Source organism: Etheostoma spectabile, chromosome 16, assembly GCF_008692095.1.
Source record: "Etheostoma spectabile isolate EspeVRDwgs_2016 chromosome 16, UIUC_Espe_1.0, whole genome shotgun sequence".
NCBI classification, from domain to species: Eukaryota; Metazoa; Chordata; class Actinopteri; order Perciformes; family Percidae; genus Etheostoma; species Etheostoma spectabile.
In genome coordinates, this window is record NC_045748.1 from 27,479,818 (window position 1) to 27,507,105 (window position 27,288).

The 27,288-nt window shown below is 40.7% G+C and overlaps 1 protein-coding gene across 6 annotated transcripts in view; it reads right to left on the reverse strand.

Moving 5' to 3' along the window:
• Positions 1-27,288, reverse strand: part of LOC116704612 (RNA binding protein fox-1 homolog 3-like) — a 751,296-nt gene that overhangs the window by 695,823 nt on the left and 28,185 nt on the right. The window lies entirely within an intron of this gene.

Consider the following 27,288-nt stretch of genomic DNA (forward strand, 5'->3'; position numbering starts at 1 on the left):
CACAGAGGGACATATAACTCACCAGAATAAACATTAAAAATATTTAATACTTATTAAATAAAGTTTCAAAAGTTTAAGTAAAATTATTTAATTAACATTTTACTGTTTGAATATTGGCAGGGGAGGCAGTGCCTATGCCCATGCGCTAGGTAAGCAGCTATCACTGGACAACCCGTTCTCACTCTGAACGTGTTAAATACGGGTGTTTGGACAGTGGCTGTCCGCGTCTGATGCGAGTGTGTGTAGAACAGAGCAGCATCTAGACGGGGCTTAGCGAGTAGTATGTCAGGGGGAAATTCCACATAGGAAGGTTGGTTGGGTCAAACACAGGACTTTCACCCAGGAGAGCGGGGTTTGTGTCCCGCGTGTGTCCTTAACCGTCCCCACTGTAGACAGTACATGTAAGTGCAGGCTGTGACTCACCCAGCCTTTGATCAGAGCAGAGTGACCAATCTACCACTCTGTTCACTGAGAGAGTACAAATGGAATTAAGGCAGTCAGTGACAGCTTCAGAGACGTTCCTCATCAGTTACCTGTCCCTGCAGTCACATTCACTGGGCTGCTAATTTGAAGCCCCACTTATCCCTTAGCCATCTACACTCCATATCACTCCCTCACTGATGATCCTTTTCTCCATCTTCACTTTATATCCATTCGCATTGTCAACATTATCCCTTTTAGTAAATCTAGTGCTTTCTCAGTGAAGAAAGTGCTTTATTACACATAAAAGCTGCCAATTGATTTCTCATGCTGCCTTTCCCCTACATGCAGTACCTGTTAGCCGACTAAAAGAGGAAGTCAGGCTGGGGAAGTTTACCTGTCGGGAAAAAACATTTGATCACCAACTCTAATTGGTAGTAAGCCTGAAGTCGTCCCGGAGATGAAAACATCAACAGCAACAGAAAAAAAACACGTACTTCACTGCTGCCTGGAACCCCTTATACTGATTATACTTACAGCACTCAACAGCAAAGCAGCTGAGAGGTGAAGCCCCACATGTTGGCACACGTACGGTATACACACTAACTGTGTAAGCCAAAAAAAATGCACAATACATCTATAGTTTTAGGGAAGATTTTCTGTCACACAAAGAGGCTCCTAACCAGGCCGTGGCATATAAAAAAACACCCTTTAAACCAGGCTGCCCTTATGAACTGTTCGTACATATAGCTATGAAAAGTTATGCACTATATTTCTAAACTATGTGAATACGTATTGGACATCTTTATTACTGTAAGTCACACATTGAAGTTTGCTGTAAGGCAGCGCTCTCCACTGTCCATTGTAATTATGACTGGAGCAGTATTAGTAGGAGGCTTACCCAGTTGGTTGTAACCCAAACCAAAAAGTTTTTTTGTAATCTCAAAGGGTAACAACCGTTTTTTTCAACCTGAACCCTATTTTCCCATGTTTTTTGTGTCTAAGTAATTGATAGGAACAACAACCTCTGACAGTGGTCCGGTATTAAGCAAATTGTCCAGCTTCTATTTACATTCATAAAAGTGCTTGTTTTGCCACTGACAGGCTCAGATTAATATTCTAATTAATATTAATATTAAGTGTCTGACATTATGGAAAGGATCCGTTCAGAGATAGACCTTTAAAACCTCTTTGAGATCTTTCTGAAGTTGCTAGCGCTAAACCCACCAGACTCATCTTAAAAAAACAATACTTCTAGCGTATGTAGAGCCAACTTCTTCAGCGTAAAGAAGAACAAGAAGTCCTGGAAGTGACGGCATGGTCCCCCCCCCCACAGAGCCCTGATCTTAACATCATGGAGTGTGCCTGAGATTACATGAAGAGAAGGAAGCCTACACACAGAAAATCTCTGGTTAGTTCTCCAAAGTGTTTGGAACAACCTACCAGCCAGAGTTCCTGGGTGCAAGTTTACCGAGAAGAATTGATGCTGTGTTGAAGGCAAAGGGTGGTCAAACCCAAAATTGATCCCCTATTACAGGGGCGGCTGTGGCTCAGTGGTAGATTGGTTGCCTGCCAATCGGAAGGTTGGTGGTTCGATCTCTGGCCCTGCAGTCCCACGCCGAATTGTCCTTGGGCAAGACGACACTGAACCCCGAATTGCCCCCGGTGCTGCGCATCGGAGTGTGAATGTGTGTGAGTGTTTATCTGATGAGTAGGTGGTACCTTGCATGGCAGCCTCGGCCACAGTGTAGGAATGTGTGTGAATGGTGAATGTGTCTTTGAGTAGTCGTTAAGACTAGAAAAGTGTTATATAAATACAGCACATTCATTAAAAATCTTGGTGTCATTTTTGACTCCTCATTTGCTTTAAGTAAACAAATCAGTGCAGTTGTCAAGACAAGTTTCTTCCAGTCAAGACTTCTAGCTAAAATAAAGGCCTATCTTCCTTCCAAAGACCTTGAAAAAGTCATCCATGCTTTTATCACTGCTCGGCTGGATTATTGTAATTGTATTGGATTATTGTTCTTTATGTATGTGTATACATAAGAGATCTTTAAATCGCCTCCAGTTAGTCCAAAACGCAGCGGCTCGCCTTTTGAAAAAAACAAAAAAACGTGAACACATAACGTCAGTCTTGGCCTCCCTCCACTGGCTACCTGTCCGTTACAGGAGAGATTTTAAGATTTTATTGCTTGTTTTTAAGGCCTTAAATGGTCTGGCGCCACCTTATCTGGCTGATCTTTTATGCCACCATTCTCCAGACAGAACGCTGAGGTCAACAAATCAGCTGCTCTTGGATGTCCCAAGATCAAAGCTAAAAAATAAGGGCGATAGAGCCTTTGCAGTGGGTGCCCCCACCCTGTGGAACAACCTCCCCATGCGTATTAAAGCTGCACAGACCCTACAAACGTTTAAATGGCTGCTTAAGACGCACCTTTTTGCTGTAGCTTTTAACCCTCGTTAACCTGGATTCTGATGTTTTAAAGTTTTGTTGTTTGTGTCCCTGTGATTCACTTTGGTTCTAGTCATTTTTTGCACTTGTTATTTATGTATTTGACATTGACCCTGTTCAGCACTTTGGTCAACTGTTGTTGTTTTTAAATGTGCTATAGAAATAAAATTGACATTGACATTGAAATTGACACCAAATATGGATTTGATTTAGATTCCTCCTCTGTTCATTAAGCGCATTTTGTTATTTGATGAAAATAAACTATAAACACACCATTTTTTAAAGCATTCCTACTTTACAGCAGTTTTACAGTTTTTCATACATGCCTAAAACTTTTGCACAGTACTTTATAGATACTGTATATACACTTATATACACATGCATACTATATTTGTGCATATTTATGTGTGTATGTTTATTTAAATATTTATTTTTTATATGTTGCAACTTCATAATAACCATCCATCCATTCTAAATTAATTGTTTTAACAGTTAAATGGCAATTAACTAAAGATGAATTAACTATCAATTTACCAGCTACTAATAATGGTTATTATTAAATGTTACCGGATCTTACTTAGACAAAAACACAAAGGAAAATATATTCCAGGTTGAAAAAAACTTTGATTTTGGTTCATAAACTTAATTCGTAAGAAATGATTAGCTGCCACCTAGATGTAGAGATCCGAAATGATCTGATATTTAATAAACTGCTAACGAGTAATTCACAAATAACTCTTAATTGTAAGACTATAAATGTATATATATATATATATGTATATTGGTGTCTAGAGAATTTAAACTATATATTCTATTAGTAACTGGTTCATAGATATCTGTCAATCGATCACATTGACCATTGTTTTTTTTTTCACTAATTACTTAAACGTGAGTTTAAGTTAGTTTTTATGAACTGTATTGTAAAGTGACACATAGTACTGAATATGTACTCAGTAACAAACGTAATTAATGAGACTTTGTGTGAGCAGGTCAAGTGAGACAATTTTTGTCTTTGCATGTTTTTGCAGTACTCTTAATTTTACTATTTTTGTTTGTGCAGTTATTCTTCATTTTGCATGGGTTGTTTTATTGTGGGGGCTTTTGCATGCTTTTACTTTGTGTGGGTTTTATACAGAGACGTTCCACCCATGGTGCCAATTAGCACTAATGTGACTCAACTGGAAAGGAAAACAGACAATTTAAAAAGGAGCGTGCGACTGAGAGACAGGGGAACTGACTCAGCACAACAGAGGACAGTGGAGTGAAAGGGGACAGATGGTGGCATGAAGGGACGATGGGACTGGGGAGCAAAGCCGCCTGCGGTTTAGATTAGTGTGACGGAATACTTTGTCTAATGTGTGAGCCTACCTCCCAGGGCGTACCTCTGGGCACACCATGATGGATTCCACGGGGAAAGGGCAGAGTGATGCTTGGTATGGATACACCCTAGAGACCGCCGGCTGTGCAACACGCCCAGAACCGTCCCCTCTCAGGCCAGCGGCAGTCATCTAGTGCTCGTGTGACCGAGAGAACAGAGAAAAACGAGGAGCCGCTTATCCAAATAAATGCCTGTTAAGTTTTTATAAACCTTTGTAAGTGTGTGTTTGGCTCTGGTCACAGCTGATATTAAATACCTGGCTTATAACCTGTTTACCCTATTTTTTATCTTGGGTTGATTTTAAAGACGTCCTAGGCCTCCACAAAAACTTTGAAGGCGTTGTCGGCTGTACATTTTTGAAAGTATTTTTGTTTTAAGCTACAAAATACCCCTTTACCCCGCCTGTTACATATGTAACCTCTAACTGCACATCAAAAAGCAATTCATCTTGCTGAAATTCTGCTCAATTCTTAAACAAGTAGGGGGAGACCAATTCAGGGCTAAAATGTGACTTAATCTTGACAGCGTTTGCCCAGCTTTAACTTCCTACAAAGTTCACACTAGTAACTATGTAAGGACAAACTTTTTATGGGGGAAAATAGAGACAAATGAGATTTGAGTTACCTTTAGTTTTGTTAAATTTCTGAGCAGTTGTTCATGTACTTCTTTGTGATGTAAGGTTAATATGAATTCCCTATTTATTTTTTCGTTATTCTTTATTCTCCAAATTATTATTAATATTAATTTTTGCATGATCAGCCTGCCGTGCACTAATGGTTACTTGGTGAGGAGTTAATATATATATATATGAATCAATTGCAATCAAACACTGTCTATTTTTCAACCTCAACAACACACGAATAATCCATACACAACAGTGGTGATGTAAGGTCAGGGTTCCTGCTTTTTAAAATGATAATCTATCCCCCAAACCCATCCGTATACCCACACCATCCCCCTCCCTCCTGTCCTGTCAGCAACAGCCCCTCTCCAGAATGGATAGGCTTCATTTTTGGTGGCCAAGCATGAATATCACTAGTGGCTACCATGCTGTTTCAACAGTGTTGAGGATGCTTTTTAAAGGGGGTTTTAATTTCACAGTACATTAAGACTTTTACAATACAGGGCTTTTGGCAAACAGTTTGTGAAATGCCCCCCTCTGTATACTATCATGAGATGACAATAAGAAAGCTCACATGAAATAAAATAACAGAAACTTGTACTGTCTGTGTATGCAAATGTATCTGGTTACATATTTGTGTCTTTCTCATTTGATACATCATTGGTTCAAGTTCCGACAAGGGGGCAAGTTTGCTTTTGTTGTATTAACAATGTTCAGTGTTTGCAAGCAGATTCTCAGTACACTCATATACACACTTCTAATACCCTCATCCATCCATCCATCCCTATTCTGCTCTCCCTCTCCTCTCTTGTGAATAGTGAGTGAAGGTTGCAGTGAGAATTTTGGAAGACATTCTCAGTGTGTTCTTGAAGAAACCCTCTTTACCTGTTTTACTCTTGACCTTCCCCTGAGGCTCTCATGCAGTCCAACCTCCTATTGACTGAAGCACTGCCATCAAGGACTCCCATCCATTTTAAAATGTCCTCCTTTTCATTTATAGCATCCTCTGCTTCTTTTTGATGGAACAAAGCTTTTTTTTTAAATGTTTTTTTGCACTCAGATGTAAAAAAACGTTTTTTGTGTGTGTGTGTGCTATTGTTGGTGCAGTGTGGGAGCGCGGTGGGGGTTAATCAGAAGGCTAAAGGGCCAAAGATGACATTGACACATCCCTTCACAGCTAAACTACTTTAAAGTCACATTGATCATGCACACAAACGCACACACAGTCCCCAATGTTCCTAACAGGCAAACCAATATAAAAATGCACATACTTGTAAATAGAAGAAACACACATACACATTTAGTACATGCAAATACACACCGAGGACCAGGTCCTCACTGTGGCTCTGGTCTCAGACGTGGGTCAATACAGGTGTCCACAACAGCACTGCTGACTCAGCAGTGCCTCTGGGCTCATTCGCACTACTCTATCACCTTCACACAAACTCGCGCACACAGACATGCACCTGCACCTGACCACTGCCTATTCAGCGTGTGTGTGTGGGTGTGTATGTGTGTGTGTGTAATTCAGTAGTAAACTGGAGACCCCCCAGGGGCTCAACATCGCTGAGGCCTCTGCATGACCCAACATGGAGAATGAGACAGGCTTTGACCGATATGGCTATGATAAGCTGAGAGTGATATTTTTTCACACATGCTGCAGTACATCATTGTTTTATTGCACTTTTATGTCAAAATACATATAACTGTAAATCATTTAATGTAAAAGTTATTAAAAACATTTGAAACTGAATTTAAACAACACAACTGTAAAATAGAAATGAGTCAAAAACAATGACAAATAAAGAAAAAAAAAGAAATGGTCAGCGGTCCTGTATACAGGTACACTGAAGTAAACACACTTTATTTGGCTGCAGTCGGCAATCCAATGAAAGGAATTAAGAAAAAAAAGAAAAAGGTTCTTCCATTTCATAAGAACATGAAGGGGACATGAAAATAAAAGTGTGTGTTTGTGTGTGTATATATATGTAGTATAGGCCAAAAGTTTGAACACACCTTCTCATTCAATGCGTTTCCTTTCTTTTCATGACTTTTTGCATTGTACATTGTCACTGAAGGCATCAAAACTATAGAATATAAGACATGTTTTCAGTTATTTCACACTTTTTTGTTAAGTAAATAATTCTACATGTGTTCATTCATAGTTTTGATGCATTCAGTGATAATCTACAATGTAAATAGTCATGAAAATAAAGGAAACGCATTGAAAGAGAAGGTGTGTTCAAACTTTTTGCCTGTACTGTATAAACTGTAAATACAGCTGCGGCAGGGTAAATGAGTTTACAGCAGTAACAAGTTAGCCTGTAAATCCAGACCCAAATCCGAAAGATTAAGGTTCTGGCTATGAGTAATGAAGTTGCCCATCTCGAGGGGCGGCACCATGTATTGGATTTGAAAATATCACCAACGTTTACTGGCGGATTTTGGACTTCAACGATACACTGATGTGATTGTTGCAGCTCAGCTCCATTGTCAGAGCGTCTCGCTGAGCAAATTTAAATTGTGCTCTTGCAAGAACTCTGGATTTCCAGGGTAAGAGTCACACACTCACCAACACCATGGCTACCTACAAACATAGTATCAAAGGAGAAAGAAGTAATGCACCTCACACATGCATACATTCATTCATACGTGCTCATGTATGACACTGTAGCTCCATCCAGGAGCAAACATAGTATCAAAGGAGAAAGAAGTAATGCACCTCACACATGCATACATTCATTCATACGTGCTCATGTATGACACTGTAGCTCCATCCAGGAGCACTGCCACCTTGTCCTCACTGTGTTCCATGCACACAAACACTGAATCATACGTTTGGCTTCACTGTTACAGTATCAACATGTGTGAAGATGGTAACCCCTGATTTCCATCAAGGGCTGCGATCCGCTCCGGAAGGCGGTGCAGTCAATAGGTTTTTAAAGTCAATGTGTGTATTTTCACAGACTGCGGAACGGCTGCGTCCCGACTCCATCCCAGCTCAGGGGATCCCCGGCACTTCTGGAAATTTACTTCCGAATGCGTCTGTCCCCGGCACACGTCAAACCCAACATTGAACTTATGGCGGTTCATATTTCACTGCACTATGCTTTAAAAATGTCATTATGGGCGGAGACAGGTCAGATGTTTTGTGGTTCTGTTTATAGAAAATACATCATGTTATATTGCGCAATCATACGTGAATTTGCGAGATTTCGTGGGTCATTGTCACTTCACCTCAGTGTGTAGCCCCTGTGTCACAGTGAAACAGACACAGATGTCTTGGCCCTGGAAACATGAAAATAGGAATTATTTATTTAATTTCTGTAAGAAGTCAAATTATGGCAAGAGACTGAAAACAATTAGTTCATTGATCAATCAGTCTATCCACAGAAACTAATCAGCTACTTTTTAAATGTAAATTTTTGACTCTTGTCAAGCTCAAAAACAAACATTTACTAGTTTCAATGTCTCCAATATGAGGAATTTCTGAATATCAGAATAGGAATCAGAATCACAATCAGAATCAGCTTTAATCGCCAGGTATGAGGACACATACGAGGAATTTTTCTTTTGTAGCTCACACTGTGCTTACACACAAAACAACCAAAACAAAAAATATACACATTAATATATACACAAAATACAGACATACTCTAAACAGAACACAGACATCTGAATATCTTTGGGTTTTGGACCGTCACTTCAGGCTCTGGGAAATCACTATTTGTATATAATCCAAACAATTTATTAAGAAATCCTAAAAAAATTACAGATCATTACAATAAGCATTACTTGTAATTCTACATTTCATTTGATCTTTTGGTTTGAAAGACATATCTTATGCTACAAAATATTCCAAAGCACTGTCCTCCATCACTACGTCAGTTGATTGAGTTAGTAGGGGATTTGGAGGTGTTTGGACTTCATTGTTGAATGGTTCCTTTGCTTTGAGTGGTCTAGAAAAGCGCCAAATAAGAACAGTCCATTTACATTTGAAAGCTAGCCTTGTAATTATTGACTCATTTTAAGCAATAGATAAACATGTGCATACAGAAAACTCTCATTAGTTTAAATATAAATGTTAATATTCCTTATCTGGGTCATCCTGGTATTTAGGGTTTCAGCATCAATCTTAGAGGACTGAGAGGGAGTCTTTGTAAATACAGAACATTGAGAAGCCACCCACCTCAGTTTAAAATAAAGATATTTCTATGGCAAAGCATCAAATCTTGTTTGAAGCAGAACACGAAGAATTTGATGGTAGTGACTGTCTGCCTCTCTGCCGCTGCAGAGCCCTTAGAGGGCCTTCTGCTTCAGAAAAATCCAGAGCAGCTTTTCAATGGCGGCCCAGTTTAAACCCCATGTCAATAGGAGAATGTGTTGCCTTTTCTATGATGATGTACTTGTGAATAATTAAGATAAACCTGCCAGCAAAAGCAGGGGCAAGCACTGTTTATGCACACATTGGTTTGCGGCTTTATTAATTATATATCTACCATGCCATAACACAGACAAAGGAGATAAAGATCCTTCGCTTGAAATGCCTACCGTATTGGGACAGGAGCATTTAGTGTGTCATTCAAGCAGAAGACAAGGCTAAAAAACGCTAAGATTCTCCTCAAACAGCAAATCCGGCCAGTTACTCCAAGCTCCTTTTCCGACTGGCCCAGCTGCAGGATTTATTTTCTGGTTTATTGATCAGAGTAAAAAAACAGCAGCCATGTGTTTTGTGAATCATGTAAGTCTTGTGTGGTCTCTGTTAGCATATGGGGAGGCTTGGTGCCTAAGGCTACATTTGAGCCCAAATCAAGCTGCTCCTTCAGTTCCATTAGCTGGGCAGAAGAGTCACAGAAACACAGTGCCACGAACAATTAGCCTGACACATCCTGGGCCAGTCTAGTCCATCACATTGGCTTTGTGTTAATGCTGACTCAATCTGAAGCTTGGCACTTATTGACACTAATTCATGCTTTTGGGAAAGCTCTGACCTGACCCAAGAAATACCACCTGAATCTTTAGGGCCAAAGGCAGGAGGTTAATTCTTCATGATGTGTTGGATGTCTATCTTTCTCTTTGGCATGGCATCGTCAATTATTTTATGTAGAATACATTTCTCAACAGTTCACACCATCTGGTTTTATCATGTTAATAACAGTGAATTATTTATTCATGAATATAAAATAATTACAAGCACTTGGGGATTGTACCTTTCAGTGCCAAAATGAAGACAGTCAGTGTGCACTAATAGTAACAAGCATGTTGTTAAGAAATACTACATACACAGTTAGAATCAGTTCAAGTGCCATTCTGACCATAGCAGTGGGTCATGACACAGTTTCCTAAAATCTGTCTCTTTACATAACTCCCCCTGAGTGTTACACAGCCAAAACTGGTCTTAAAGCACTTATCTCATCACATCTCAATATTCTTGGACATTGCTGTACAATAACGACTTGTGGTGCAATCATTTTTCAGCTACACGTGCAAAGGTGTTATTTATTCACTGCTGATACTAACTGTATATTCAAAATGTACTTCTTTATGTTTGTCCAGTATGAAAGTGCCCATATTATGAAAAAATCGCTTTTTCTGGGACTTGGGGTGTTATTTTGTGTTTCTGGTGCTTCCACACACATAAAAACTTGGAAAAAAAAACATCCATGCTGGATTGAGTGAGATCCGGTTTCTGAATGTCCTCTGCGAATCAGTCTCCGGGAGAGCTGTTCAAAATCTGCACGGCTTTCTACGTCACTAGCCGAGACGAGGTGGCTAATCGTAGCACATGCTAGCGCTAGCATGCTAGGTCGTTCGCAATGGCAAAACACTGCTACAACACACACTAGTTGACCATAATCTTCAAAAGAACTACTTCCTGTCCCTGTTCTGCATGTATTCCACAAGTGGCCCTCGTAGAAGAAGTCTCTCAGGTAATCCTGCGTTGGATTGACCAAAGTTGGAGAAAGAGTTATCTAGCTGATTTGCCATTCCCAACAAAGGTAGTGTAAAAGTGAGATCTCTCACTCTGTAGCTAAAACAGAGACATAAACACGTAGGGTGAAAACAGGATCTGCAGCAATGTACAGTACAACAAAAATATGGTGTTTTTTGAAAACGAAACCATGTACACCTATTCTGGTACAACTTCAAAATACAATTTTGAACCTGAAAATTTGCATAATATGGGCGCTTTAATGTTGACACTCTACCACAATAGAATGTGAAACAATCTTTTCAATCTAATCTTACTTATAACTTAATCTTACTTATTTCTACTTAACATTTTTATTTATTTCTTAATGCAGCTATGCTACTTTATACACTTATTGACTCTTATTTTAACTTTGAATTTGACTGTGTGCAGCTAAATCATTTCAGATCAGTAATGTATTCTGATGATTCTGACATGTAATTTACTTGAAATTGTTGATGGTGACTTGGTGTTACAGGCATTTTGCATGGGGACTGACACTATGCACTATGTTCACCGCAGTGACGGCCTGTGCGAAGAAACTGTTCTTGTGTCTCGTTGTTTTGGCGGACAGTGTTCTGTGGCACCTATCAGAGGGGAGAAGCTGAAACAGGTGGTCTCCAGGGTGAGATGGATCTGTACTGATTTTACTGGATGGATGGGCAGGTTGGCAACAATGATTTTTTTTGTCTGTGACATCCCTATTCTCTCATCTGATGGCTCTTTTCCACTTCACCACATTACACTGATTCTTAAAAACTGTTAAAATACTCATTACACAGCTGTTTTCTTCTTTGCATGTATTTTGGGCATTACTCATCCGGAATTTCCCCAAGAGGATGAATAAAGTATCTATCTTTCTATCAAACCTTTATATATTTGAGCTTAGGGCTGAGGAGGAAAGCCTGAGTTGCTAGAAACATCAAAAGAAAACACATACCCCAAAAGCATAGGCCAGTCTGAGGTTACACTTGTGAAAAGACATACAAGATTAAGTATTTACAGGACAGTTCGTGTACTTGGCGGCCAACAAAGAACAAAACAAAAAATCTGCCAGTTTCCCAATTACCATTTGTAAATAGGGAAACAAAAAAGGGAGAACAACCCGTTTTTAGTTTTTTATTTTGAACAATTTCGTTATCCGATTGTATTTGATGCGTTTATAGATGGAAACCGGAAAATAAAATACGGGTGTATACGTCTGATTTCTCAATTTTACAATGTTTTTATTTGTGACCCCGAAGTCACTCCTGCGAGCTTGGCGGTCAGCAGAGGGCGCCCATGCCGTTTGCAGTGTTGCCAAGTCCGTTTATTAGCTTGTTTTTATGTAAACTCGCTTACACATATTGGTACTCGCGTGTCGCGTTTTTTTAGGGCTTGTTGCTAGAGTGTAGTTGCTTATTTGGGCTCGTTCCCAACTCCATAATAAGTTATTTAAACGTATGAGTTTGTCTTGCTTGTTCCCTCGGTCCCTCCCCTTTCCCCATACACACTGGAGAAAGCAAAAAAAATTTTTTCCTGCTTCTTATTGGCTCTGACCCATTTGGCAACAAGTACTAGCTAATCAGAGGCAGAGCAGGGCAATCTGTTGTTTTCTGGTTAGGAAAATGCGCGAGTAGCGACTGATGGTGAGTGGACTGTGGGAGAGTTTTTGGAGGAATAAATGTGGGCAAAAATACGGGAAGACACATTACAAAGACTGGGAGAAAGAGAAAGGAGTGAAATAATGGATTCAATCCGTTGTGGGGAACAACTCAAAATCACTGTGAAAAAGTGTATATTTGATATCCCATCAGCTTTCTACTGTTAAAATGTGGTTTAACTCCCTCTTGTTGTCATTGTCCTGAAGCTCCGGGGGAGAAAATAAATAAACTCTACCGTGTGCACAGTTTACCAATTTTTCCACATTGATGTAAATTGACAATCCGTCCCCACAGATTGTAGAAAAAGTTGCTTGTTTTGGGCTCGTTTTCACAGGTCTGGTTGCGTATTTGTTTTGCAAGATCTGGCAACACTGGTTGGCCGTCAGGACAGAAGTCCCTGACAAGTCCCTGCTCAGCACCACCACACTCCTCTCAGAAAACCCCCATATAGGTCCAAACTGGGAACTCAACGCAGCTGCTATATCCCCACAAGACATCCCAATCTTTCGGTATATAAAACTAGCACATTTGTCTAAAAACATTTTTACGCTCGTCTCATTGATGTCTTCCGGGTATGCAGCATACAACGGCTTAACACTTACATAGACAGTTAAGACTACTTAAGATTGCTTCCGGGTCACAAAAAAACATTGTAAAATTGAGAAATGAGACGTATACAGTCCCTGACAAAAGTCTTGTCGCTTGTGTACAAATTGACCTGAAGTGCCGCTGAAATATATTTCTAATCGAGATTTATTTACAAGAAATGGCTCATTTTAATCCCAACAGCTTTTGTAATAATGTTTCAGTGCAAAAAGAAACTGTCAAAAAGCATTCTAATATTCACAGCTTGGTAAAGCCCATTGAGTCAATTTTTGCAAAGACATAAGTGTTGTCGCCTTGTCATATGAACTTAATCTGTGACTATTAATGGATCAATTATGTCTCAGGTGTGTATAAAAACAACCCCAGTACACTAGACCTTCAAATCAACTGCGACTAGACATCTGCAAACATGCCTAAGATTCACCCTGAGACTAAAGTTTTGATTATCAAGAGGCTGAAGACCAGATCCACTGCTGATGTGGCAGACACCTTCAATGTGTCTCAGCGTCAAGTACAGAGGATTAAAAAAACATTTGAAGACACTGGATATGTTTTTGACAAGCCCAGGTCAGGCAGACCCCGCAAGACAACTGCTCGAGAGGACTGTTTGTTGGCTCGAAAATCCAAGGCCAGCCCATTTTCCACTGTAGCAGAGCTCCACCAGACCTGGTCCCCTGAAGTCCCTGTGTCAACCAGAACGGTTTGTCGGATTCTGTCTCAAAATGGCCTCCATGGTCGAATCAGTGCCCAGAAGCCAGCACTAAACAAAAGACAATTGAAAAACCGTGTGGCATTTGCCAAGGCCCACAGCCTGCTAAAAGGATGGACGCTGGAGAAGTGGAAGAAAGTGGATTTTTCAGATGAATCTTCTGTTGAATTACACCACAGTTGCCGCAAATATTGCAGGAGACCTACTGGAGCCCGCATGGATCCAACATTCACCCAGAAAACAGTAAAGTTTGGTGGCGGAAAAATCATGGTCTGGGGTAACATCCAGTACGGGGTGTGCGAGAGATCTGCAGGGTGGAAGGCAACATCAATAGTCTCAAATAACAAGAAATCTCAATAACAAGTCTCAAAAAACAAGAAGCTACCTCTTATATTCCCAACCATAAAAGAGGCCAAATTCTCCAGCAGGATGGTGCTCCATCGCATACTTCCATCTCCACTTCAAAGTTCCTCAAGGCGAAGAAGATCAAGATGCTCCAGGATTGGCCGGCCCAGTCACCAGACATGAACATCATTGAGCATATGTGGGGTAGGATGAAAGAGGAAGCATGGAAGACCAAACCAAAGAATATTGATGAACTCTGGAGGCATGCAAGACTGCTTTCCTGGCTATTCCTGATGACTTCATCAATACATGTATGAATCCTTGCCAAACCGCATGGATGCAGTCCTTCAAGCTCATGGAAGTCATACAAGATATTAAATTTGAATCTCACAGCACCACTATTTAGTTTGCTGACATATTTTAGTATTTGAAGTAAATTTGTTCAATTTCTGTATAGGCGACAAAACTTTTGTCTTGCCAAAATTTGACCTTTCTGTCTTGTTTAAATAATAAATCTTTTCTTAGTAAAACTAATTTATTTCAGTGCATTGAACATCATTTGGGAGGGTTTTAGCTTTTCATATGATCTATTTCTTACACCAATTGATTAATTAAAAGTCAGGTTAATAGCAGGTGTTTCTACAAAATAAATAACAAGATTGTTTTTGGTTTTCTGTTTTTAAATATCAAAACAAAAAACGGGTTATTTTCCATTTTTTGTTTCCCTATTTACTAATAGTAAATGGGAAACTGGCTGTTTTTCGTTTTTGTTTCTTTCATTTCAAAACAAAAAATCCGTTTGCCGCCAAGTACACGGACCCAGGACTTTTTCTTCCTGTCTTCAAACACTTAAACATTTGCTGTTGGCCATTGAAAAAACTCAAAACACCGTTTTAGGTTTATTGAATTTCCCTTATTGTTGTTGCAAGACACAATGTTCGACATAATTAACTAGAGACTGGAAAAGAATTTACTTACTAAGACTGAGGTTACATTTTTACAATTTATGCAAATTTTCAATTAGTTTTTTTAATGATAAGTAACTAACAAAAAAGGAAATAACGCTTTAAAGATCTTTAAAGAAAACTAATTTACACATGCCGCAGTTCTTCATGTATTGAATCATTTTTCATTTAATTGAAGGCCAATATTAGCCTTAAAAACAAATCTTAGCTTAGTCAGAACATCCTCCGTACGTAAGTGTCGCATATAGCCCGCGTAGTGTAGATGCATTTGATCCCGCACGCAAATTTACAAACCCTACTATGGTTTATGGGGGGAAATTGTGGTAATTGTAGTATGTTTCTCACTCTCTCTCTGTCCGTCCGTCAGTCTCTCCCTCCTTCCGTGTTCCTGATTGCGTGTATTGCTGTGAGAAGTCAAGACAGCTAAAATATCCAGCTGCTCTGTGGTCTTCCTGTATGTGATTAACCAGTCTGGCTTGACACATACGCACGCATTGTGCGCAAGAAATTGAGAAGACATGTGAATAGCTGCATGCCCGGTGTGTTTTCGCTGTTACGTTCCAGAAGATCCAGGTCTAATAGGACCCCTCTAATTATGATCAATATTTAAATAGGCTCTGATTAATGGGGGGGTATATTCACACAAACCTTTGTCTCTGTCAGTATGTCTCCACAGACAGGCAAACAGCAGACAACCTCCATAATCACCAAACATTCCTCTCGCTTCGCTCCCAGAGGGTTCTGACTCTTTCTCTATGTATCCGCCTTTCTTTGTCTTACCTCAGTCTCTCCCTCCCACACACGTATTTCATCTTACTTACATTATCAGGGCTGAAAATAAAGCAGTGAAAGAAAGAAGTAGTAAACTTTTCTTCCCCTCCTTCCCCTTTTCTTTATTGCCTGTTGTCCTCTCTGACTCCCCGACAATGAATTAAACATCAGGACGGAAACTACACTTTTGCTGCTGCTGCTGATGGGACATTGGACCTACTTTGTGCGTGCAGAGAGAGATTTCATGCAAGAAAAAAAGGAGAATTTAAGTTGATGATGGGAAGAGGAGGAGGTAATTTCTACTACTATGGATTGCCATGAATTTACGTTCAGTTGTCATGTATTCTGTGAAACATCTGGGTATAGCTTACAGTTGGTGTATCTCTTTCTAGCTAGCTTGCAGCTAACATCTATACAGTCTGTTTGAGGAAAGTTTTCTCAACTTAAGTCATAAATGAAAGTATTTGGACTTTTCATCTGGGACTATTATCAAGCATAAGTCCTTGGGAATGCTCATTTTGGGAAAAAATGTATGTCTACATCTAATTGTATGATAATCCATCCAATAGTTACTCTGGACCAAAGTGGACCAACTGATCCCGTCATACAGACTCCCTACTGTGGCTAAAATCAACTGAAAAATATTAAAATCTAAACAGCACAAGTTAGTACTGCCCACTGGCATGGTACAATTCTAACGGCATCAGTACAAAAGTGATTAGAGAGTCCATTGGCCCTCTAATAAAGCTGTTACAGAGAATAAATGACATTTAACCCTGACCATTAACCCTGTACCAGCAGTTCCAGTGATCTCTCCCACTGATCCCACATTACAATTTACTGTCGTCCTAAAGGGCACAATGATACTTAAATGGCAAGCTAAAATATGGTGATGAAGAGATGGGTTTGGCTTGTAGGGGAGAGAACAGCAAAAGTGTCCCAGTCTTTGGGGTTTATGTAGTTAACTTCAGAATGTTATTGTGAAATGTGTAATACAAATGGAAGATCATTGTTGTGGTAAACTGTGATGGGAGGGTTTGTGAGCATCTCAACAAACCTTAATACCACACTCTGGTAACTTGAATCTCTAGTCTTTGGAATCAAGTCTGATTTGAGGCTCTATTCTCTGGACTTGTGACTTGACTTGGAGTCGCGGACTGAAGACTCGAGGATATATAAAATCAGATTTGAGCATTCATGAAAAAGGACTCAGATGTTGGATGAAGTGACTGACTCAATAGGTAATCCAAATTTGATATGAGATGTTACACCTTTTCCTGTTTCGGGCTCCAAGACTGCGGAGATGTTCCAACCAGGGCTGATGTTCTTTTGGGAGTAACACCCTTTACTTCACTGACAGTATTAACCATGGTCAGCAGTGGCAGCACTTACTTGAGTTGAGCACAGGAGAGTGTCACCAGTCTGAGTGGTTGATATCTGGGGAGCTGGAAGAATACTCACAGGTATGAGGCCTATATTACTTTCAATGAAGCCCAACACTGGTTTTGGTGGTATAAATATGTTGTGCTGTGTGGGATTCACAACAGCTTGCACCTCAACAAGGACAGGAAACAGCTCCAACCTGTCTTGTAAGTTGCTCTCCACAGTTGGCTCAAATAATATGGTCCCCCCTTTTGGCAACGTTCTAAGGCGAAATTTTATCACACAGATTTGGCCTCTCTGCACAGTGATTCCCTGCTTGCCAACTTTCACCACAGGGCTAGCTAGTTCTCCCTGAAATGACATCTCGGAAAAACTGAAACAAAAGTTTCAACAGCGTACGTCTGGACCCTCATTGTCTTCAATAGTAAGTACCGTAGACTGCTGCAATGTGACTGTTCATCATTTCCCATGATGATCTCCTCAATCACATTAAAACCTAGCTATGGGCAAGTCACAGAGCTCCTTCTCTACCATTGGCACATGTATTTCTACACTATTGCTACTACGCTTTTGACTATTTATCTCCAACATAACTAAAATGATACACTTGTCCCATTAGCAGCTGTGATTTTGAGCAGAATGTCCAGCTGTAGGGTTTCAAGGCGTAGGATTTTGGCATTTGGTAAGGTTTGTTCCGCCCAAGACTTCCCCACCATGCTAACCTGTGCCCCACCTGTGTAACACGTGAACTTTCACCCCATTTAGGTGACAGCTGAGCATACAAGTACCAGCAATCAACTTGGCTACATGTTTCCTCTTTACTGTATGTTGTTGTTTGTGTGACGGGTAGCTGGCTTTGTTTTAGCCTTAGGGTAGTAGAAAACAGTAGGGGTCGCTGTCATTACCTTGTGTGACAAACTGCTGGCACCTCCCGTAAATTTCTGACTTGGCTGACTGTTTTGTGTGTGATGGAGTGACACGGGTATTTTCTAGTGTTACACTCACTGTTGGTATAAGAGCTTTATCTAGACTCCTGGCTGAAGATGAGACTTGTTCTGTTGTTACGTTTAGCAGTGGGATTAGCTTGTACTTCTGCCTGCATCTGACAAGAATCTTGTCTGTCACTAACCTGCTGTGCTGCATCGACACTGACTGCTTTTTGTTTGTGTGTCTGTCCTAAACGGTTTTGTCTCTCTGTGTCCTTCCTAACTGACCGTGTTATCTCTAGAATGAAGTCATGAATGAAGTCAACACTCCCTGCACTAGTTTACTGTCATACTGGAACCCCAAACTGTCTTGAGAAGCAAACAGTACCCGCTGTTTCAACCCCATTAACCAGTACATAAACTGTTGTGGGCTTTCTTTGTCATATTGTTTTGCATCGCTCAGCTCTTAAAACAATTCCGTACTGCTTTTATCTCTAAGGCTTACCCTGGATCAATCACCAACATTGGTCCCCCCCAAAATTGTTGCCTCCCCAATCTGGTGATCAAGGCGGCAGCAAGTGGTTGGACCTGCCTATGTTGTGCTCTAATGAAGAATAGGAGAGACACACACTGCAGGAGGATTTATTCTTCCTCTATGCATGCCAGCAGTACTATTCTCTACCGCCCAAGTGTACTGCGCCACCTAGTGGTCAGAATATGAACAAGTAATATTGAACTTGTGTTATAAGTCAATTAAAAATGAATAAAGAATAATAAAAAAGAAGGGGTGTTTGTTGTTCTCTTGTTTTAATTCTGTGACCCTTTTCAAGAGCAAGCAATCAGCAATAACTCTGACAACTGAGAACTCAGCGGGTCCGTTGCTAGCTAACAGTAAAGTTACGTAGTTCACTGACTTTTTGCAGTTTAACTTGACCTATATGCAAAAAACAAAAATGTCTCATGTACTCTATGCTGACCTAGGGAAAGTGATGCCTACTTGGTCTCTTTGGTCTTTTTGGTAAAGCAGTATGTGTTGCACAGCTAACAATATGATTGCTGTCCAAAGGGAGTGTTTGTAACCAGTACCCAGGTGACATGGCAAGACTGTTATCCCATTAGTTATGACATAAGGGCGCATCTATTGCATCTACTTCATTAGTCATATTTCTGTCTGAAGCTCTCATATGTCCAGCAATAATCACAACAATATATATTTACATAAGCACCTATTCTAATAAGATTGCAAATTAGACTAATTAATGCATTAATTAGTTAAAACGTCTATGTCAACACCCTGCAATTGTCTTTACATATCACATGGCAGGATTAATATGAATGGGAATTAAAAGAGATAATAAAATACCATCCATCCAGTTCATCTGACAGAACCTACGTCTGGTGGCCTTGCTCTGCACTCTGGTTCTATATTTCTGTTTTATTTCCTGATGAAACCAAAGGGAGGTAAGACTTTGTGAGGAAAATACAGTTTTGGCACTAAGCCGTCTTTATCTGTTTAAAACCACTGAGCTGTTTCTTGTGAAATCTGTACATGTTAAGCCGATAAGTGCAGCAAAACAATAAACAACATCATCTTGGTGTTAGCTGGGGATCCTTCCTTTCATCTGACTGGAGATTAGGTTCATTTGCTCAACTCGTGGCGCCTCAGTTACCAAGATTAAAACCACGACAAGGCTTTGTCATCCCCAGACGAACACAACACCAGGCATTACCTTGGAAAAGATTAAGCCACGATTAAGCAGATCGGATACAATAACACTGCCATCTTGTCAGCTCGAGACAACCGACTGGCTGGCACAGGTTTAAAAATAATAGCTGTATAACAATGGCTGTGATGTACTGCCAAGGAAATGTTAACCTCTTGGGTGTCAGATACTTTGTTATAAGTCCATTCTGGAAGAATTCCCACAAACCGCAGTGAAAAGTTTCAACATCACAGAGATCCTTGGAGCCAAAAGAGGAGTTTGACTGTCGAAATAAAATATCTTCAAACATGGTAAGGTATCTTTAACAAGGCGTGGAGAGAAATCATAGGGGGTTTCATAGAATTATTACATACTACATTTGCACATCAACCACTGTGTTGGAATTTGGCTTTTTCTTCCTAAAGTTGTTGAGGAGGTTTGTTCTTCATTTCAAGGTGGAACTAACAGGAATCAAAGGCACTTTGTCATGTGGAGTACCAAAATACAAAATCTCTGCTGTGCATAGATTATTAATGCTGTTGTGTGTTCCCTGAAGCTTTAGGCAGATTGGCGCGGACCTGTAGCTCCCCTATACGCTCTAAATGGATTTCACAGTTCCCCATGGAGATATGAGGGAAACCTAGGCAGAAGCCATGGGGGGGGGGCACATCCAGAAAATCACAGCTTTGATTGCTGAGAATCCAAATAGCAAATACAGGTACACTCTGAGCGCTGGAGACAAGACTTGAATACAAGTTGGTGAATGTTCAGCTTGTCGACTAGCTTGGAGCGAATATGTTCTCCAGCATGTAAAGATGAAAATGTAAACTCTCCAAGGCACCAAAGAAACAGCCTCAAGAGCTTTTTCAAAGTTTTTTTTTTTCCAATCAAAACTTTCCACTCCACAAAAATATATTTACTCTTGAACAGCATTCATTTTTGATTACGCTATCACTTGAGAAATGTGTGAATGACTGTGCTGACTAATGAAATAAAAGGGTGTCTTAAAGCCATCAAATATAATCATAAGGATATCACAGTTCAGTGTCAGCTCTTCACTTTAACACTGCGAGAGTTAAGGGGCAATTCAAGTATTTTAATATCCTCAATAAGAGGAAGGAGAAAATCACTAAAACATGAAAACCTCAATTCAGTGTTAATTCCATCCGCCTGCCTGGCATTGATTGGCTCCTCTCTCCGTCCCCGTCACCCACGGTGACCCTCGTTGAGCTTTAATTTCATGTCTCGCTCTCTCCCCAGCCAGGAAATTAAAGCCCACGCTTGTGCTGCGGTCACATGTAATGGAGGACATTAGAACAGCTGCAATTACCATGAACGGTCACTGTATAATAAGAACTGAATTAGATTACTCACTCACTAGAGAGACAGAGAGAGACACTGTGATACATATATGAATTTTGTGTAAACTCCTTTGGCAAGAACGTGTTTTTTTGTTAATGCCAATAAAGCAAAATTGAATTGAATTGAATTGAGAGAGACAGAGACACAGGCAGAGAAAGACAGAGTGACACAGGGAGACAGAGACACAGACAGAGAGAGACACAGAGAGACACAGAAAGAAAGGAAGAAAGAGAGATATGTACATAGGGAGACAGACACAGAGAGACAGAGACACAGACACAGAGAGACATAGGAAAACTCAACACAGAGAGACACAGAAAAACAGAGACACAGATGGAGAGACATGGGGAGACACGGACACAGAGAGACACAGAGAGACAGAGACACAGACACAGAGTGACACAGAAGGAGAGAGACACAGACACGGAAGACACAGAGAGACAGAGACACAGACACAGAGAGACACAGAAAGACAGAGACACAGACACAGAGAGACACAGAGAGAAAAGAGATGACCACTTTCCTCTGAGCAGCACGTTTGGCTCCCTGCTTCATTATTGTAAGCCAGCAAACTGGAACAGGGAGAAAATCGAGGCAGTGTAATGGACTCGGTCAAACTACACCAAATCCATTTACTGTCCACAATTTCATTTCTAAAAGTCCAACAAGCCCATTAAAATTGAGAAAAAGAAGACCTACTCACACTAACACACACAGCTGTGGAAATGCATACACAGTTGAATTAGCAATCAAAGACCACACCCTAATTAAAACCACCCAATGTGTGTGTGTGTGTGTGTGTGTGTGTGTGTGTGTGTGTGTGTGTGTGTGTGTGTGTACTTTTGTAATCTGCTACTTACTGTACCTATCAAGTAGCAGCAGTGTTGCTGCGCAGATGAGGCATCGGCCAAGGCTGCCTGCCTGCCTGGAATGAGTGGAGACGGGTCTGGTCGGTGAGTGAGGGAGGGAGGGTGAAGAGGGGTGAGGAGGGTGGGGAGGGCGGCTGAGCTGAGTGTAAGGTTAAAGAGCCATCCAAGGGCGGATGGAGGAGAGCCAGGGGAGCGAGCGAAGGTCAAGGGCTCCAGCATGAGAACTTCTGCATTATGCATTCTCTTGCATATTTTATGGATATTTGTTGGATTGCAGAATAATATTGTGATGGTATTCGCCTATCCATATCTCATTCATCATGTATGTTTTCAAGATTGTCAGCAAAAGGAATACAGACATTTCTGTAGTGATTGGGTTTTCACCGTCAGTCAGCCAGTATTAGGAGGCATGCCAGATCAGCAACTGTTACCAATCCCCCGATCTATAGTTAGGATAATTCAGATTATTAGAATTTTGTTCATAATTTCATAGTTTTTTTGCTATAATTTCTAACAGTAACAATAGCTAGTAGATATGAGTCATTTTGTCATCGCTTAAAGTCAGGCATAACTTACTTTTTCACTTGTATGTACCTTTGTATGCATCAAACAGTTTTCTATTTGAAAGTGAAGTTGGAACCACTGGGAGGTAAAGTATGTGTGTGTGTGTGTGTGTGTGTGTTTTGTGTGTGTGTAGCATTCAGATACTCAAAGTACCCTGCATTTGCTCATACTTCCTTAGTGTGTTAACACACAATGTACCTTAAAGAGCAAGTGTAAGTACAGAAATATGCAATTCAACACATCAAGAGAGAGTAGAAATCCATCTCTATGTGACTTTGGTCCAGTGCTCTATCTGATCCTACACAATTATCTATATAAAACGGACTTTATAGCACTGAACTTAAATAATGAATCTAACACTCCATGAAACATAACTACACTTCCATGAGTTTGCCTCCCACCCCAGCAGCAGCAGATAATGGGCTCTTTAAGTGGAAATAAAGCCTCTGTGTGATAGCACTCCTCTCTTCTCTCCAAGCCTCATGACTCATTTGCCCAAAGTGAACATCTCTCAGGCACATTAGGATAACTGATGCACCCAACAAAGTTGTCAACCAATATTAATTGCTTAATTAAAAGGAATGTATTGTCACTTTGAGTTTACAAGCAGCTCAGTCTCTCCTCAGAGCATTTTAAATACATGAGAGACCAAGGTGTGTGAACGTGTGTGAGATGAAGGGGTGACGCGAGAGGAAATGAAAAGGTAGGAGGGATGAGAGGAACTGGAGAGATGCCTCTATGCTCACATGTGTAAACTTATAAAGTGTGTGAGTAGAAGTCTGCTGCAGTAATTTCTATATGGTACAATCATGTCTGCATAGTACATAACAATAACACACAGTAGTTACTTCCTTTGAAGTGATAATTAATGGCTTTATGTGGTTTATTTTGGCTTCATCTTTGCTTCAAAGTTAGTTCCCATGAGATCACTTATCATTCAAAAGGAATGTCTGATTTTTAAAGCAGCTTAATCTTATTTTTAAATTTTTCACCATAAATTCCTATCAGCATTAGATGAGCATAAGATGATTGATGATTATCAATCAGCTTCTCAACTTGGCTAGAAATGGCAATGGGTGTAAACTGAACCCTAGGTATCCTGCTCTGCCTTTGAGAAAATGAAAGCTCAGATGGGCCGATCTGGATCTGGAATCTTGCCCCTTATGAGGTCATAAGGGGCAAGATTCCAGATCACACTTACCTCCCCTTTCTCTGCTTTGCCCGCCCAGAACATTTGGCCCACCTATGAGAGACATCATGGCTTTCAAACGAGCAAAGTGGCAGTTGGTCAAGGCCACACCCCCAGCCTCCTCCTTGCCCCTCCCTTCTCTCTCTCCTCCATAATAGCTACAGACTTAGAAATGGCACATACTAAGGAAAGTTCATTGTGGGACTGGCTCTAGTGGCTGTAATCTGCACCAAGGCTGAATTTTGGGAAAGAGGATTCAGATACAGTATCAGGGGACCACTAAGGTCTATATAATGGCGTTTTTCATTATTCATTCATTCTCGGCTCGCCTCGGCTCGGCTTGCCTCAGCTCGGCCCATTCTTTGTCCGTTTTCCATTGCAGATTGAGTAAAGCCTCAGCGTGGCTGGTCACCATAACAACGCGTGATGACGTAATTTTCAGCGTGACTCACAACAGCACGTCGCATACTCGCCGCGGCCAGAAGAAATGTTTTGTTTCAAAAGAAGCTGAAGGAAGCAACAAAAATCACCGCTAAAAAAACGGGAGTTTGGGAATTCTGACGGAGTTCAGACGTCGACATGATGGTTGTTCGCCGACACAAAAGGGTAAGTTAAGTTTCCTGGTAACGTTAGCTAACATTTGCATGTGTTCAGCATCGCAGTCAGTATTTACTATACGTTATATAAAGTACATGAACTTTAGCAACCATGATTACACACCAACATGTGTGCTGTGTACTGTTTGTGTTTCAGAGCATTCACGCTTTGTAAAATCGCCGCCGCAGACCGTCTGGTGGGCGAGGTCCGACCGGTGAGACCTCTGGTTCTGACCTACTGGGCTTCGTATAATCTTTATGAGAGTCACGGAGAGTCTTATGACAACGACTGGGATGTATCTGGGCCAGCAGAGCCGGCGGGGACACTGTCACAGGGTGCAGAGGAAGAAGACCGGGAAGTTTGGGAGGGTTTGATGTGCTACTTGAAAAGCTAAATAAAAACTTTTGTTATATATATTGTCTTGTTTTTTTAAAGTAACAATGTGCAATATTGGAAACGACATGAAGCCGCTAGTAGCCCGAACAGTTGAAAAGTGAGAATAGTGCAGAGAGTGGATAATCTGTCGGTGTCCGGCTAGATTTGTTTTAAATGTCCCGTTTGTTCTGGACACACACTCCGCACTCTTGTTTGCTAACAACGCAGTCATGAGTGACGATTCTCTCCGACCAACCAGCAGTCTGCAGGTAACCACGTCACCTTTTGGTATCGCCTCGGCTCGCTTGGAACCTCGACTGAGGTAGTACTAAAAAAAGTACCTGGTAGCAGGTCCCAGGGACTTTTTTTCGTAATGGAAAACCAAAAAAGGCGAGTAGAGTCGAGGCGAGTCAAGTAGATACCACACAGTGGAAAACCGCCATAAAAGAGACTTCAGATACAGTATTAGGGGACCACTAAGGTCTATATAAAAGAGACTTCAGATACAGTATTAGGGGACCACTAAGATCTATATAAAAGAGACTTCAGATATGGTATTAGGGGACCACTAAGGTCTATATAAAAGAGACTTCAGATACAGTATTAGGGGACCACTAAGATCTATATAAAAGAGACTTCAGATATGGTATTAGGGCACCAGTGAGGTGTATTTAAAAGCATTCAAAGAGCACATTTTCTCCTGATGTGTTCGTCGGGAAAATGCCATTTTAGTCTGAATGTTCTGGATATATGTGGCTTGTGAAAATGGCTCCAATATTTACTTTGGGGTGAAAGAAAAATCTGTGTTCATGTTTACTTCTCTCATTGGAATCAATACACTCAAGACTCGCCGCCAGTCTCCTAGAGAAGCGTGGCAAGGGCGGAGCCCATGTAACACAGATACAGGAAACTACTCTGAGTTGGGGCGTCTCGGTTAAAACAATGTTGCTATATGCATGTATATTCTGTAAGTGCAGTCTTGTGTGTTGGTTAATGTAATTTAAGCAGCTCATAATGGTGCCAAGGTACCATACCACTCACCTGCCAACACACTCACACATACAACATATTCTTTAGTGGAACTAGAGCATAGGTGTGATGATAGTGATAGTAAACTGCAGCTTGATTTTTGTCCAAACCTGACCCGAGCACAACGCAGTCATTTTAAAGTAAAGAAATTAGGTTGTGTTTCGTCTAAAGTGCAGCTTGGGACACAAAAACTATTTCCTGTCCATATGTCTGTCTGGGGACACTGTCAGAAATCTACACTTTGTTTTTTTCACTATGAGATTATGGATAGCCTAATTGGTATTAGAAAAAAGGTCTACAAATAGACTCCAGTTTATTTTAATTTGGGGTGGTATTTACTGTAAATACCAGAAACTGTTCATTCACAAATGATTACATTTTATTTAATGTGAATTTAATTTAAACGATATTGAAACATATTTATCAGTATTATTTTCCAAAAATCCACCAACTCCATTGCAAGCATACATGCAACTTAAAATGTATATAGAATGCTTGTTTCAGTCTAATACAGCAGCCCTGCAACAACAATTGCCTTTATGAAGCTTATCATGTTCACTTCAGCTGAGACTGTGTTACGGTAAGGTTCTGATTCCACTACGTGGTGGCGTTATGTTCGGAGGTGGTTGTAATATTTTGTCCATTGGCCAATACTCACGACTTAACACCTGCTCTTTTCTGGCGTTGTCCTTATTAGAAAATGATCTGTGATGTCTACTATGTTTTCCCACCTCCAAGATGAATCTCATTGAGGTGTTGTAGAGGATACGATATTGGTGAGTGTCTTTTGGTACTGGATACTAGGGGTGATCCGAGTATCCGGCTGAAACAGGTATCCGGTAGGGATAAAGCACTTTTGCCGAGTACAAGTATTATACGAGTAATATGAGTCAATATCCGTGCTCGGATTGAATGCACCTCCTCAACTGGCCGTGCAGCGTTCTGTGATAATCACAGCGCCCCCCCCCCCCCCTACAAACCCGCTCGGCTCAATCACACACACACACAGAACATGGAGAAATTCTCTCGCTCTCTCTCGCTCCCGCTCCGTCAGGCAGTCAATCGGGTCTGCGGATCTGTTCCGTTAACTTTTAGGGTTTCTTCAGCTTCAGTTTTGTTTTTAACTTCGGTTTGTAGTGTAATACTTAGTAACCAGTAGATCTCTGGTGAACGTGGGGTTTGTAGTCCTTACATAGTAACCAGTAGATTTTTGGTGAACGTGGGTTTCAGATGTGCTGCTTGGTTTAAATGCAACTCCCGTTGCGTCTCTGCCATCAGAGATTTTTTTTTTTTTACTGTCAGCTGCCCCCCGCCTCTGCCCCCTCTCTCTCTGTGTCTCTCTCTTACTCACACACACACACACACACACACACACACACACACAACACACACACACACACACACACACA